Source organism: Epinephelus moara, chromosome 13 (genome assembly GCF_006386435.1).
Source record: "Epinephelus moara isolate mb chromosome 13, YSFRI_EMoa_1.0, whole genome shotgun sequence".
Lineage (NCBI taxonomy): Eukaryota > Metazoa > Chordata > Actinopteri > Perciformes > Serranidae > Epinephelus > Epinephelus moara.
In genome coordinates this window covers 29,570,775-29,588,215 of record NC_065518.1, presented here as the reverse complement: position 1 = coordinate 29,588,215, position 17,441 = coordinate 29,570,775, and positions in this window count along the sequence as shown.

The following is a 17,441-nucleotide window of genomic DNA, read 5'->3' as shown; positions in this document are numbered from 1 at the left end:
TGCTGTCTCTTCTGCAGGACTCATGATCAGAACATGACTGGGCTTTACCTACCTTTGTCATGTGGTACGATAACTTCCTTGACTTTAACATGACAAATATTAAGGAATTAATCATTGACTTGAAATCGGTTAACAACGGTAAACCTAAAGCTAGCATCATATGTGGTGAAGAAGTACAAATTGTGGACACACAGAAGTACCTAAAAACAGTATTTGACTCCCAACTTAAACTTGATGCAAACACAGTTGATTGCCAAGCAATGACAACAAAGAATCCACTTGATGTGGAAGCTGAGCTCTTTTAGTTTCTCTGAAAAATATTTCATGTAACTTGTATCAGTCTTTTATGGAAAACTGGGAAGGGTGTCAAACTAAATTGCCCATTTGGGATAAATAAAGTTTTCTAAACTGAACTGAACTGCACTGCACTGCATTTCCAGCCATGATTGTGCCACCAACACTGGGTGTTTTTAGCCAAACATGATCTTTTCCTAACCATAACCAAGTGGTTATTGTGTTTAAACCTAACCACATGTTACCCACAGTGGTGTATAAATGTCAAGAGACATAAAGGTTCAGCATATCTGTTTCATAGTAATGTACAAATGTAACCTTTCTGTGGTTTGCGGAAATGTGCAATGCCGACATTTATTCTGGCAATTGGGTTGTGTGATTCCTTGAAATGAAAGTTTTGTTGGCTTGTGACATTTTGTCACCGATGGCTTCATACTTTGTCAAGACAATTGTCGCCATCTTCACCTGCCTTAGCAAGACATCCCTGGATTGTAATGCTGCAGGTTTTTCACAGACTTCCCATCAAACCCAGAATCCAATTCAAGAGTCTTGTGATCACCTGTAAAGGTCTGCAGGTATAAGTACCTGCTTACATTAGAGAGTCACTGAGCTCTGACATCAGCAGTAGGTCTCAGGTCCTCCGATCAGGGATTGCTGTTTTTCCACACCCTGGAGAAAGACAGCAGATACAGGCTGATTCAGCAAAAGTTGACCTGGTTATTGATAACTTTTGCTCAGCTGCTCCAAATCAATTAATTGGACATGAAATAGATCCACTCTCTCATATTTAGGGAAGACAATGCACACACACACACACACACACACACACACACACACACACACACACACACATATGTCCTTGGGGTGAATTGACTTGTAGAGGAGACTGCTCTGTTTTGCAGCCTCTGTTAATGAAAGCTATAATTATCACACAGCAAAATCAATACTCTCAGTTCCTTTTAGGGAAAGTGGTGGGGGGTTGTCTTGTTTGAGGTAAGATTGGAATGAGCCGTGGGACTCACAGCCCGAAAATAAGATTTATGGAAAGGCTGTGTTCATAGCTGATTGGCTCTAATTGTCTCCCAGCTAAGCAAGAATCCCATTCTGCTAAATGAGCCAGCGATCAAATTCAAATTCATTTATTGGCTGGCAAGCACGCAGAATATCTTCACTGTTCAGCAGAGATAGTTTCTAGCATTTTTGTGTGTTTTTAGGGGGATAAATAAAAACAGTCATTGTAACAGCTGTGTGGCTGAAGATTAAGGAAGAGCAATTAACAAGTCTGGTCAGGGCTTCTGATGCCAGGAAGCACTCTTCCAACATACACTGGGGACTTAAACCACTGAGGCACAACAGCAACTTATCTATTTGGCCCACTGGTCACTGCACACAATATATGGCGAGGGGATCAGCAACAAATCATCCATGTATCTGCAGATTAAGATGATTTCCAATAAGTCACCCTTTATAAAGGGGCGTACAAGTTGCAACTTAATTATTTAACTAGTAAATCATTTAGATAAATAACAATAACTTTTGGGTTGTTGGAGTGCGAAAAATTCCCTTGACTGGTTGCACCATTGGACCAAAATCTATTCATTAGCACCCATCAGCTATTGGTCCAACGATGATGAAGCCTTTGGAGGCAACGGCCAATATTTCAGGGATTCCAAGCGTAGCCAGTGGGCCTCCTATTCAGTACAGACATAATTTTGTGCATCCATATCTCAATATATTTTAGCACTGTTTAGTTGTACATATTTTTCAGTATAACATTTTGATGGTCAGTTTGAGAATTTATCAGCGTTAACAGTCATTTGAAAATATGCAGGAAAAGTCTAATTTTAATCACGGTTACAGCAGTACCAGCAGTACAAGGATCAAAACTTTAAATGTATCTTTGTAAATCAATGATCACAAAATATTTAAAAATCCACACTGTTTTGACAGTGAGGCATCATGTCTTCTGTGGGTTTAATCTTGGGGTTAAGGCAAAGATTAGCTAATGAACAACTTTTTCGGCTATGGTTTTGCTAGTTTATATGACAACTGATGAGACTACCAACAACCCAATGTGAGTCGATGAGAATGGGCATCAGGCATACAACACTCTGTTTGATGAAGGACATAAGGTAGTGCCCTTGAGTAAAACCACATGTTTTTAGGGAGTCCTGAAGCTCTTGAAGTTTGTCCCAATGTGCGCAACTCCTTGTTTTTCCAAATCTCTACAACAGAGGTGGCAAGTACAAAGTTAGCATGATCAATAGAGACACAATGGCTACATATGTGGGAAATACATCAGGATGGGAACCTACCAGAATTGTTTTTTAACATTTACAACATTTAATTAGAAAGTGAGAATCCCTTAGCATTTATGGAATGCTAACATTGAGAAGATGCTGTTATTAATATTTTATAACTAATTAAGTATTATTGAACAATACATTAACATAACACTGTAACGTAATAAAGCCAGTAGTTACATTTAATTAACCCATTATAAAGGATGACATTAGAAAGTGGTACCATCATTTATTTCAGTAACTATTTGACTTGCTGAAGTGAACCTAGATTTATTCTGCCAGTCCAGTTTGCTTGAATGTGTGTCTAATAGATACATGAACGGGTGTATCTACGAGACACAATTAGAGAAATCTCACAATAAAGCAACTGATCAGCAAGTTTGTCCCGGCTTTGCCAATCATATAAAACACACTTAGCATATAGCGTTAAAGTTACTGTGTTCTAGTTCTAGTTGTTACTTTTATGCTCAAGTTACATAGCAACAGTTCCCAAGTGCTACATTCTGCATCAGTGCACAAAAACGACTACCAGTTTGACATGATTTTCTTTGAAGCAGGAACTAAATATCCATTGGTGCCAAATATTTCTGCCATACTGGGTGTGGTGTTTCTGATATGGGTGTGTTACTACTCTGTGTTAGTGTTATATTACACTGTTAAGCTTTGCCACTTGTGACACCCAAATAGCAAACAAATCTCTTTCCTTTTATGTGGCCAAGATACACACACTGAGCTGTCAGTTTAAAATAAACTGCAATAAAAACCAGCAGGATATGTGATACCATTTAAATAGTAATGTGTATTATCACACTACATGTCTTGGGTCATAAAATCAAATTCAGTAAAGAGCAGGATGAAGCTGCTATATTAAAATCTCTGATAGCATTCAGGACTGGCTTCCACACAGTGAGGACATACGGCACTGTGGAAATGCTGTTAGTTAACGGGGCTTTTATTTTTAACGTAACATTCAGCTCAACCTCACCAAGAAAACGCCACATAGGTCGACGGTGCATGCATTTTGTTATGACCTATATTTAAGTTTATTGTGAGGCTGTCATGTGTATGTGCATGTGGCTGTAGTAATTATTATGGGAGCAGAATAGGAAGTGATGTGATGTATATGAAAAGCGAAAAAGACCACATCATGGTGTATAAAGAAGTCCCTGTTGGATGGGCAGTAGGGTGGCAGATTGATCAAACAAGCACAGGACTTTCACTTAGGAGACTAGTGTTTGGGCCCACAGTCAACGTTGACTACTTTAAATAAAAATGTAGTGTAGTATGCTGGTCTGTGTAGCATAATATGCTAGTGATGTATGTGACGTGATATATGTGACATTTGTCATGTGTCTTGTATCATGTCACATTAGTAACAAAAGTACCAAACAATTGTTTTTTCTAAACCTAACCACCTAATTTTGTTACCAAACCTTACCACAAAGTTTTGTTGCGTAACTGCGAGTTGGCCTTACAGGTAATAGTTAGTTACTACTGTAGGTAGTACACTAGTTAGCCAGGTATGCTAATGATTGATTAGAAAAGTGCAGATAAACACAGTTAAACCCATTCCTTCATTTTGCTCTTGTTTTTTTTAGGTTGAGGCTACAGAAAGACACCACCCTCAAAACTCTTTAAATGCAGAGTATCACAACAGCCCCATGCACACCACTCCAACATGTTACCATTGCTTGGATAAGGTTGTAGCTGATGGAAAATTTCCATTTCATTTTCATAAAATGCTGAAAAAAATGAAAATCTGGCAAACAATTTAGACGTGTAGAAGCAGACTACCACTTTCCAGAGACGCAGAGAAGGGTTTGGTGTCAATCCACTTCACAGTGACCGGAAGATGTAGTTCACCATTAATACTGTGAGCATGTGTTTGTGTTGTCTGTTTCAATGAGATTTAAAAGAAGAAACCCACCAAATATGTCACTTGAGTGCATGTACGTGAGAAAACAAGTGACAGAAAGGTGTGTGACAGTACTGGAGATTAATAGGGGATGATGGGAAGTACAGGCTTGTGGGTATTTCACAGACGTCAGTGTTTTCACTGTGCTTGAGGCTCATTGCATCGACTCTTGTCCATGCTAAGTATCATGTTAGTTTGTAGGGTTTTAAACACAACCCAGTAGAGACATTTAACCCCTAAATACAGTTTTAAATTTCAAATCAAGTTTAAGCGGCTTATATTTGCTCATGTGCAGCACAAAGCGTTGGGAGTAATTATTTGTCAGGCACAGGAGTTGAGTTATCGTATCCCTCCCAATGACATGGCACTCTCAGGGCTGTGTGTGTGTATTTGTTTAGTGATGTGTCATGTATGTCTGAGTGTCCTCCGCCACTGTGAGAGAGCACTCAGGATTTATGACCTTTACAGTTGCTGCGTGTGGAGATAAAGCCAACAAAAGGGTAGAATAGAGAGGCAGGCTGAGGTCAGGATGTCATATTGGATATTCGTGGATGGGGGCTGGTGCATGAGGTGGACAGTCCTCCACTTTCTCTTCTAGCCTAGTGATAAGCTCCACACACAATACAGAACTGTGGAAATACACTACTACTCCTTGATAGAGTGAAAAGCTAAATTGCTGTGTTGGGAAATTCACTTTTTATTTCAACATCTCCACATCTGAGATTAGAGGGTTTTCCTTATAAACAAAGCTTAATTAAGATGGGACTGAATTTGTGTTTTTATGGGACATTTGAGCATTAGGAACCTCCCTGCAGAACTGCACAATAGTTTTGCTGATACAATCATCCACACCTATAGAAAGACTCTCCAGGCACCAATAGAGTTGCAGCATATGGGTGAATATGAGCTTGAGAGGACACATACATTTAGATATACATTTTCACACATTCACATGTCTCTGTCCTGTTGGTGTGCAGACTAAGTGGGGTTATGTTCTTGTCATCAGTGCCCACTCGAGGAAGACAGAATTAGCTCCTGAGTCTGTGACATATCAGTAGCGTCATACTCTTGCATGCCACTCACATGCAGTGTGGGCATGCATATTTGTGGCCTGTAGCTCAGCAGGTGTGTTTCTTTGCGTGCATGTTTGTGTTTGTGTGAAGTCGCTATGCCTATCAAGTTAACACCAATAAAATATTACAGCTTATATTTTCAGATATTAATGTTATCTCTGTCAACACATAAGACTATTAGGCTACATTGACATGTTGTAGCTGCTACAGTTTACGTTGACAGCACAAGCTACTCAGTAGGGTGTTAACTCAATTTGAGGTCTTCACAGCTCTACCTGGACCCTAGGACCAAGACGTGGGGCCCGTATTTGTTCAAGTCCATGTTTTATTGTCAACCAGGTCCGAGTCAGGTCCCATTCTGTTACCATTAGAGTCTGTTTATCATTATGACGTGTAACACACAAGTGAATCTGAGAAGACTTGTGATAAGCGTAGGATCAGATTACAAGAGCAAAAGTAATGTGAAAAAATCACCAGCAGCTAGCACCGCAAAGCAGAGAAAAGGTGCAAAGTGAGCCCAACAATATTCACAACTTCGATTAATTTTATGGTAAACCCTTTTCATTCATTTTATTAGTGGATCATTATGGACTAAACTTGTATAAATAATTGAGCAATGGACAGGTATTAATATCTGTTAACTGCTTCAAAGGGAGGGAATCACCATTTTTTTCCCTCTCTCTTGTTTACCATGTCCATAAATCTGAATGAATTATACTTTGGTGCTCTCAGTTTCCGTAAAATAAACTTAATAAAAATGAATTACAAAAAAGACAACTGATCCAACCAAGTGTAGCATGTCCATATTGGTGAAACTTTAAACATTTATATTTGTATGCATAATCTAAGCTGTTTACAATTATTGTAGACTGGTTGCCAGCTGGGTTTACAGGGGGCTCACAACACTACAACAACAAAATAAGTGACAATAGAATAAATTAAAATAAAAATAGGCAGTGTTAAACATATACAATAAGATGGATAAGAACAGTATGTGGTATCTGAATGCCATTTTTTTTTCATGATTTTAATTTCCTGGTTTGTTGGTGTTGGGAATAGAATGATTTTATGTGTTTTACCATAAGTTGTGTTTCACGATATAAGTTTTAGATGTGTGAACAATGAGAATACTGAGATGATTTCAGCTGATCTGAATGTGTTTGCTTTGCAGAAGTGGAGAAGTACAGGAGAGGAAGAGACATGAAGTCTGAGGAGCACATACCGCAATGCTTAGATAATTAGTTTCATATATGGTAAAAAGAATAGAAAGTGATGTACAGATAGTAAGGTACAGCACGTGTAGGGAGTTGTGTTGTTCTCTTGTCTTTCAAAACAGGAACCACGCCCCCACCGCCAGCGGGAAGGAGTCAGATTAACACGAGGCAGGGGCGTGGTGTGGTGAAGGAGGAAGTGGAACTGCCAATGAGAAGAGGACAACGCCTTGCGTGCACAATGACACTGTTACGCTCAAATATACTGGGTCAGGGAAAGGACAGGAGGTCAGACTTCGTGAACTGACACACCTTTGTTGTTCGTCAGGGACGTGAAGTTGAGACCCAGAGCTCTGTAATTTTATTCCTTTACTGCTTAATAAACTACATTCTCCTATTGCTTCATTAAAGAACACGCAGGACTGAGCTCACACATAGCACATTGGAGAGTAGGATGAGCCCCTAGTCCATCATTGGGTACATAAAATACATTCTAGACCCGAGATCCATCCTTGGTTTCGAGTGTCTCTCCTCTCAGACATGCACCAGGTCAGGTCTCTAATATCATGGGGGAAATAGGTCGGGTTAATATATTTTTGAAAATGATCGAGTCCAATTGAATCGAGTCCATTTGGGTCTTAGTGTGTCATTTTGGAATCATGAAGACCTCTGCTTTTGAGTACTTTAAGAAAATTGCGTATTTGCCTTCTTGCAGAAAGTTAGATGAGAAGAACAATACCGTACTCAAATCTGTCCATTAAATATGAAGTTACAGCCTGGAGGCAGTTAGGTTTGCTTACCATGACAATGAAAAATGTTTTTATCAATACACCAACTGTCCCACTTCAGCCATGCATAAAAAATGTTTTGTGATATTTCAACTTAATTAAAAAAAAATCTTGTGTTTCTACTCCACTAAAAAAAATCATTATGTTGTTCATTTGATTTTGATGACTGAATTCAATTTTACTGCTTCACTTTAGGATCCTGGTATTGTGCATGCTGGCTCACTGTCATACTACCGGGACACTTGAATAGAACGGAGCCATTGTTCAATGAGCCAACGCATTTTTTTCATCACTGGCACTCAAGAATAAATGAAAAGGAAAATGTGAGATTTTCTAGGAAGGGAGGACTTTGCTTCAAATGCTTTCACCAGTTTCTTTATAGAACCCACCACTGTCTCCATTTTTTGACAGGCTGAACATAAAAATCATGTGTCCAGGAAAAAAAAGAGGAAGTTCAAACCCACAAATCTCATCAGAAAATTTCCAGAGTTTCACTCTAGTTAATTTTATCAGGAGACCACCGTTTTCTCAATATTCTGGTAAGTACTGTTTAAGCAATTTCACAGATGATGTCAGTAATTACCACAAGTCACTGGACATTGCCAGGACATTTTAACCAATGCAGAGACGCTGAGCTTGTTATTATCTCACACATTCATATTATGCAGTGCATCTGAAGCCCCCTTGGTCTACCTAATCTCACTATTGCCCCATAGTTTTAACCCCAGCTTGTGCCAGAACTCCCTCCCAGGCTGATGGCTTTTCACTCTATGTGTGCAAGTACTGGTTATTTTTTCCACTGGGTCAGGGGAAGGGGCAGCTGGATTGCTGGCTATTTCCCATCATCATGTGATGGGTTAGTGGTGTCATGGGTGCTGTTTCCAAGGCGCAGACTTACTGACAAGTGAAGTGACGTTAGAGAGGCAGTGGGCCTTGCTGGATCTATTAATAGGTGAGTGCTAAAAGTGAATGTATGTGTGGTCGTGTGTGTGTGTCTGTGTAGGAAAAAGTTTGTCCATTTGTGTGTGTGTGTGTGTGTGTGTGTGTGTGTGTGTGTGTACAGTGAGAATTTTAGCCTTTTAGAAGCAGAGGTTGGGATAAACAGAGACAGAAAACAACTAAAGGAAAGAGTAGAAATCTTGAGTGACAGATGTATGTGGGATTATTATATTCTTATATACATTTTTCACATTAACACACCACCACTAATGCACACTGCGTGCCAGTTCATTGGCCTCAGAGGTAATTTCAGGTAACCATTATATGCTCCTCTGTCTCCCTCCCCACACTGTGTTCTTACACATACTTGAATGCACACACTGGACAGAGCAGACACTCACCTCTTTCCCACTTCAGGCTCCAGAGGAGAGCTGCTGTGTGTTGTGTCTACAAAAGCATGACGGAGGAGGTGGAAGAGAGGCCTGACAACCTAAAATACTCACCAAGCAACTTCGACTGAGCTGCCACCTTTCCATGAGACAGAATCTGATGTCCTTTCTGCTAAAAACACACTGAAAATTATGCTAAAAATAGAGTTAATTGTTAAAACAGGATAATTATGATAACAGCATGTTATGAAAGCTGGTAGTTAATGGGCTACTCCAACAAACAGCAGCAAGGGCCAACAATTATCAGCCTAATGCTAACAGTATGCTATTCAGAGAGACAGACATCAAAACCTGGATAAATGAAACGAAAACTATCTCTATAGCTAAAGGAAAAGGCATGGTTTATCTCATCTTTAGCTGGTAGCCATTGTAGCCATTTGTAATGAACAGTTTAAGTGGCTTTTTGGTTGAAAGTATGAGAAGATTGCTAAAACTCTCCATAGTAAATATGAAGCTACCATTAGAAGCCAGTTAGCTTAGCAGCGAGACTGGAAACTGCAAGCTTGGCCTCCACGTGCTGTCACCATAAAGCTCATTAACTAACAAACATAATATTATGTTTCTTCAATCTGTACAAAAACTAAAGAACAACACATTCTGGTTTTACAGAGGGTTAGATTGCACAACACTTGTTTCTAGTCTTTATGCTAAGCTAACTAGCTGCTGGCAGTAGTTTTACATTTAGCGTACAGGCACAAGAGTGTGTAACTCTTATACACATGTTTTCCAAAATGTCAGACTATCCCTTTAACTGTTCAGGTGATCAGTTCATCTGCAGGGGTATGAAGCAGTATCTCGTTTTTGCTAGGTCTTAATAAATATATTTATATTTTGATTGCATGACTACGCACGAGGACTCCATTGTCATATACTGGAGAAATGTAGCTTACTTTACTGAGCACCTGTTTTTTTCTTGTGTAATCTTATGTTTTACATGTGAACATTTTGCATTAAGGATTTGAATCACATTTCTATTGCTCTGTCATCAATTTTCTCTCGTGAAGTGCATTTTGGTGAGAAACATCCAATTACCTAGCCTCTTGTCCATGAGTAGATGCACAATTCCTCCTGTGCAGTGATACAGTTGGTGAGGGCAGTCTGATAGGAAGAAATCAGACTAATGCAGATATTTCCAACACTCAGCAACTCACACCAAAACAATCTAGATTGATAAATAGCACTACAGGGAAGAGGAAAAATATATATTTTTGTTTTGCTGTGAACTGTCCCATTATAGAAGATTCACAATCCTTTGCTTTGGAGTATAGTTAGACTATATTTGGCTGCCACCATCAGTCACATGACCCTCCAAATGGTTGTTCTTCTGGGCACTGATGGCAACCTGCCGATGGACAGTAGGACTAATGTTACATCTGCTGTGGATTGTGTTATTGTGATCTGCCCTTCTTCAAATGGGATGATGAAATTGTTGTGAACATTTAGGACTGTGACTCAGAATTAGTATCTTGGGCCTTTTGATTACTGCATAAGTTATGTGGTTACAGTATGGCACAGGCAAAAATACATTCATGTGCATTGCTCACATCTCTGTATATTTAACTTGCAGTCACATGCTTCCAGTCTGTCATCGGAAACACACACACACACACACACACACACACACACACACACACACACACACACACACGAGGAAACACAGGCAACTGTATTTGTGTGCTATTCGTGTTAACCCTGGGCTTTCTAGCACCTGCTGTGTTTCATATTCAGTGTGTATTCTAATCAGCTGCGTGGTCTCCTAACTGGAGAAAACAACCATGAGAATAGAACATCTATTTACAACCTGAGCCCCATCGTCCAATTAATCACCAGGCAGCAAACAGGCCCACTAAAATTAAAAAGAGCAACAGCTGCCACAGCAAATACGAGACAGACGAGACAGGAAATGTAAAGAGGGGAACTGAGTGTGTTAAAGTTAATGTAAGGCTGAAGAGGAAGAGCAGAGGAGGAGGAGCACACGCAGAGAAACGTGATACACACTGCTGACACAATGGTGACCTTTACCCTCAGATGAATTCATCAACAAGGGGTCAACACAAGTGCCCATTTATTTTTGGACACTGGCAGAGATGCACAGGGACGTGTGTGATGTCCTCTACCTCCACTAAGCTCAGACGCACTCTCTTTTACATGCATTGCTCTGCACTAAGGCACACACACACACACACGCACACACACACGCACACACACACACACACACACACACACACACACACACACACACACAGCCCCTGAGGCTGGCATCGACTCAGCCCTCAGGGTGCAAACTAATTTGCTCACAATCTAACACAGTAACTCCCTGCAAACTCCTCCGAACAACTGTCTAAATACTCACCCTGCTGCAGGGCACAACTGAGATATAATGAGATACTATTTGTTTCTGTGGGTGTGAATGTATGCGCATGCACTTTCAAGCACGGTTTAAAAAAATGCATACATGTATTTGCCTTTGCTCTTGTTGCAATCGGCCTGTTTGCCCGTGAGCTCAGAACTTTTACGGTAACAAAGTGTAAATGAAGTCGTAACTGCCTCTCATGAATCTCTCGTGCAAATGCTTATTTCATGAGGTGAACAGGTGAAGGTTTACTTCCTTATGGTTTGAAAAACAAAACTAATTATTTTTTTTATCATGACACAATTTGTAGAGAGGTATTGAACAGGTATGCCTAGGATAAAAATAATTTAGTTATCAATAAATAAATGAATAAATACATTATTCTAATCAATAAATAATAAGGGTAATAAGTCACTAATAATAAACAGCTGAAATGGTACATGAATAATTAAATGCATAGTTAATTAAAAATAGATGTTTTTAATAAATAATATGTTTCAAAATAAATAAATGACTATTTTATTTTTTTATTTCTTCAAATCCATGTTTCTCTATTTATATGTGCATTTCTATTTCTATTTATTTCTGTATTTGTTCACTTATTTTTGTATTCCTCTGTATGTTAATAAGGTAGGTAGAATCTTGCAGTCAGTGAACATCAATAGCAGGTAGCTGTCAGCTTGGTTTAATAACTCTAATAACGTGAAAGAAATGGAGCTGAATTTATGTTTTGACCAATTATGCGTCACAGTGAGGTTTTCACTGCAGATGCAGAAATACAGACATAAATGAAAGTAGAAAAGGAAAGGTGTTTATTTTTTATTACCAGTATTTGTTTATTTATTCATTATTTATTTATTGATGTATTTATTTCTGCTTTTATTTCCTTGTTAATTCTGTTGTTTTATTTCTGTATTTATTTCAGAATTTCTTATGTATTTTGCTGATACTGATTTTTGGTATCCCTTTTAGAAAAAACCCCCACATTTTTTTATTTTACTTCATTTTAATTTTTGTCTCACTTAAAACCAAAAGCAGCATACAAAAATGAAATGATGGATCAGTCATTATTTTCATTATATAAAAAGTGTCCTTTTATGTGAGGTTTTCACTATATTCTTTTTGTCCCTGAGCCAAATTTTGGACATTCAACCCTGCTTTTTGAATGTAATGTCAAATATTAACCTAAATTCATATGACACATAAATACCCATTTTAATGACATGCATCATGTGTTGTCCATCCATCCATCCATCCATCCGGGGCCGGGTCGCGGGGGCAGCAGGTTGAGCAAAGCACCCCAGACATCCCTCTCTCCGGCGACACTTTCCAGCTCCTCCTGGGGGACCCTAAGGCGTTTCTAGGCCAGATGAGATATGTAATCCCTCCAGCATATTCTGGGTCTGCCCCAGGGCCTCCTACCAGTGGCAAATGCCCGGGACACCTCCAGCAGGAGACGCCCAGGAGGCATCCTAGTCAGATGTCCGAACCACCTCAACTGACCCCTTTTGACACAAAGCAGGAGCGGCTCTACTCCGAGCTCCCTCCGGATGTTTGAGCTCCTCACCCTATCTCTGAGGCTGAGCCCAGCCACCTCACGGAGGAAACTCATTTCCACCGCTTGTATCCGCGATCTCATTCTTTCAGTCACTACCCAGAGTTCATGACCATAGGTGAGGGTTGGGACGTAGATTGACCAGTAAATCGAAAGCTTTGCTTTCTGGTTAAATGTGAGTGTCTTTTTGGTGCCAAAGGCATCACGAGACAGACTGGCATAATTTTACTTTTTGCCACTATGTAAAATTGGTTTCAAAGCCCAGCTCTGTTCCTGGAGGGTTGCTATTTATCCACTGGTGATTATGTCATTTTCAGTCCTTATTTTTTCCACAAACTTGGCTGCATATGTAATAATGGAGACAAAATATATAAATGACCATATATGCATTTTAGGAAAATGCATAATTAATTAAGCCAAATAAGGAAAAGATTTGTGTTTTATATATCAAATGGGTGTTGCATGAACAAATATAATATTATGTCCCTCTGTTTTTACAAAAGTGAGGTAGTGTGTGAATCATATTGGATGTGCTTCTCAAGATACATAATCATTTATTTTCTTTGCTGTTCACTGTTGATCTTCTTATTCTTCTACATTGCAACCAGTTTGAACTATAATCACAACTGTTTTATTTTTATTTTCCACAGGTTTTCAAAATTTGCTTTGGCAACACAAATGTCTTTGCTGGTCATCGATTCAAACGATTCAAACCAAGGTTCCCATGGGTCTGCAGATGCATCTGTGGGGAAGTGCAACACACACATACACATTCACACATGTGAATATCTGTGTGTATGTATACACAGGGGTAGAGCTACAGAGGGCTACAAAGTACTATAAACAGCAATCACAAGTAGAGCATCACTTCCCTGAACCAAATGACAGCTGTTTTTGACAGTGATGGAATCCATTGCATTTCACTCTTTTACAAGACACCAGAAGTAATGCATCATTTTCTGAAGCGAACTTCTCTGACTTGTCTTCACTCAAAATCATCTCATAAAGTCAATAATTATCAAGCTTATAAAATATTTTTAAGCTGTTAAGGAGGGCCCAGGGTCTGAAGAATGCAAACAGACTTTAGGGTTATGTGTGAAAAAAGGTAGGAATAACTAAAAAACAGTACGGAAAAGAAGGAGTAAAAACAAAGCAGTAAGTGTGTCAGATATGACCTGTGGGTGTCTCTCACTGTGTCTAACTGTCACGTCTCAGTTTGTTTACTGCTGCTGCCCTGGGCTTCTTGTCCCAGCTAAAGTAACTTCCTCCCCAGGATCCTGTATCCTCATCCTCGACTGCTGAGCGAGAACACATTTGCATAATCCTTGTGAATGCATCCCTGTAAAGACGCCGCGTAATCATCGCAGCCGTGTAGGTATCAGTTTCTATACGAATTCTTTCAGTAAGCCGGGTATCATGGGATAATGGCACAAAGAGGTAAACAAACCCTCTATGGAGCCTATAGGCTGCCACTGCACCACACAAAATGTCTATTATGTCATTTAGGTGTATTTTACTTCTATGAAATGAAGATATAAGCTGTGTGGCAGATTTGCTCTCCTCTCTACCACCCTGTGGACTGATTGACTTGTTCAGATGGGTGTTTTTTTGCAGCGAAGTCTGTCGAGGGATGGTGAGGTGTGAGTGGAAACACTGACCCAATCAACCTGAGCCAGTGAGCCCAGTGTCTGTTGACCTCCTCGTCTCTGGTTTCCCCCCTTGTTCACTTGAAACCGGCTGTCAGTCACCGCACAACGGGAGCACACACACATGCGTGATCCCCATACATCCTGCTGGTAACGAGGCCGCTCTCATTCATTCCACTTGGTCTGTAACCTTTACCTCCGTCACATCCTCCTTCCTCCAAAACAAGAGATCAGCTTACGTTTTGTTTTTCTGGCCCATATTATCCTTTATCACAGATGTATACGACCTCCATGGGCTGGATAACCTGGGAGGGAAATTGAAATATGAGCTCTGGAAGTGATAGGGAAAAAATGAACTGTGCAGTATTTACATCTCAGGCTTTAAGCTGACAATGTTCCTGAGAACAGCTTACAATAAGTGAGCAGATAGAGAGTTAGTGTTTTTGTTCAAGGTCACTTTTACAAGATACGTGACTGCTGATGGACACGTTGGTTATTGCTGCAAGTAGTGGACCTTTCGCTGCCGTGTAGTCGCCCTGACAACGAGCCCAGCATGTGATCCATTGCAATCACTGTTTATGCATTAGGTGATAATTTTATTCAGAATGACTTACTGTTAGTGAGGAGAGAGGTTTAGATTCCTGCTTACTGACAGTTTTGATAAATGCATTTTGGAGATCGAAGAGTTTCCACTTGCAACATTTCAGCTTCTGCTTTTCCCCAACTTCAGAAGCTATTAGCCTCTGAAAGTACCCTAAAATTGCATTTGTTTTTATCAACCAGTCATTACAAATGCATGCTATGCAGCCAAACTTGTTTATAACTGCAGAATGTCTTGTGGAGATTCCAAAGTTGCCAAAAATGTCAGACTGTATTTTGGGGACATTGTGTAAAATGACGCACACAAGTTGTTGTTTTTTTTGGTATCTGCTGAATTCAGATACAGCAGGAAAAACAATATGACATTGTCAGGGATGACATGATAAAGCCCAGGACTTAATTTCATCATGGTCTCTGATGTTCCATCAGACCCTCCACTACATAACAAGATGGAGACAGCCATTCAACTGCCAAAGTGGAAAACACTCAACCACTCCAACATTCCAACATTCCAACACAGCAACTCACCCACTAATATATGCCAATGATAAACAACAACAACAAACATATAGACAGGGTGCCCAGTAGCTCAGTGGGTAGAGCAGGCACCCCATGTACAAAGGCAGTGTCCTTGCTGCAGCAGCCACAGCCTCAACTCCAGCCCTTGGCCCCCTGTTGCATGTTGTCTCCTCGTAAAACAATAAATATTTTTTAGAGACCCAATTTCAATATGCAAAATGAAGAAATCTGTAATATATCTATTTAATGGAATAATGTAGCCGCCAATACATTGACTCATGGTTTGACAAAAAAAAAAAAAAAAAGAGTTTATGAGATAGCTTTTGTAGAGCTTTCAGCGGCATCTAATGCTGAAAGAATAATATTTCAATATTCATATGTCATCAATGCAGAGCTGGAGTAAGCTGATACAAAATGTACATGACACTATAAGACAAAGCAATGAGATGACTCTAAAAACCTTAGCAATGGTAATTAACAGGCTGTAATATAACCACTCGGGGCAATTTATCTCCACCAAAAGTGCTTGTTTTTGCCACTGACAGACTCAGATTGTTATGATTAGTTACTATCAACATCCACAAAGGATTCCTACAGAGATAGACCTTTTTGACAAAGAGTAAGACACAGATTTTAGTGTGTATAAAGCCAGCATATATACACATCTAACTGGGTGAGTTAAGGGTTAATTTCAACCAAACCAGGGATAATGATTGTTGGAACAGTGGAAAGACAAACCAAGACAGCTTTTTTTTGGGTTTGGGTTTTGTTTCTGTCAATTTAGAATGAGGTGTGTTTTATGATTCTTAAATTACTGTTTTTTTAAATGGAGTCTGGTGGGTTTGGGCTGTTTCTGGCTAAACAAAAAAGGGTCTTACACTAAGGGGTTATTAAGGGGTTAAATGAATCAGAATTACCATTACTAAATCAGAGACCACTGCTGAGGAAGCTTCTAGCAGTCTCTGCATTTTAAATATCGGCCACGTTGGAGGTCAAAAATAAAATAATTGTACAAAGTCTCCAGAATGATCACAATTCAGGCCGAATTGTTGTATATTAGAGGCTGTGACCTAGTTCACAATACCCTCAGGCCTTCACAAAGTTGACTGCAATGGGCTCCAACTACAAGCCAATGTTTTTTGTATTTTTTTACAGGACACACAATCCATCCTATCAGTAACAGGTTACAGGTTCACCATTGTAGCACCATGGTGAATGGAGGCGGAGGCGGACTCCGGGTTTTTTTCTGACCTAATTGTATTGCAGAGTTTTGCACAGCGGCGACCGGATCTTTGCTCTCAAACCACAAAAAAATGTGATGGCACAACAGTCTCCTTCAGTTGTGTTCTGTTTAATTTGTCTTCTGATTAAATCGGAACCATTGAAACAAGTTGTAGGAACTTCTGATTAAATCGGAACCATTGAAACAAGTTGTAGGAAGCCTCTGCAAGTAATTGGTTGCTGGCGGACACTCTGCTGCAATAAAATGGTTAATCAGCAGTGCCGTGCACTGTAGAGCCGATGCACTGCTGGTTCTGCCGGCCTGAACAGAATATAATGTCTATAGCCTTACTGTTGTGTGCAGCCTTTATAGACTGAGCTGAGTAGTGATGCGTGGGTCGACCCGTAACCCGCGGGACCCGCAAATGGACCTGCGCTCAAGCGTGCCGTGTGCACAAGCTCAGTTGGTAGGCTATACTATATTTTCACATTTTTAACAATGCAATTTAAAAGTTTTGATTTTTATTGATAACCTACATTTACCAACAACAAAAAGACTACATTTAGCACCAAAA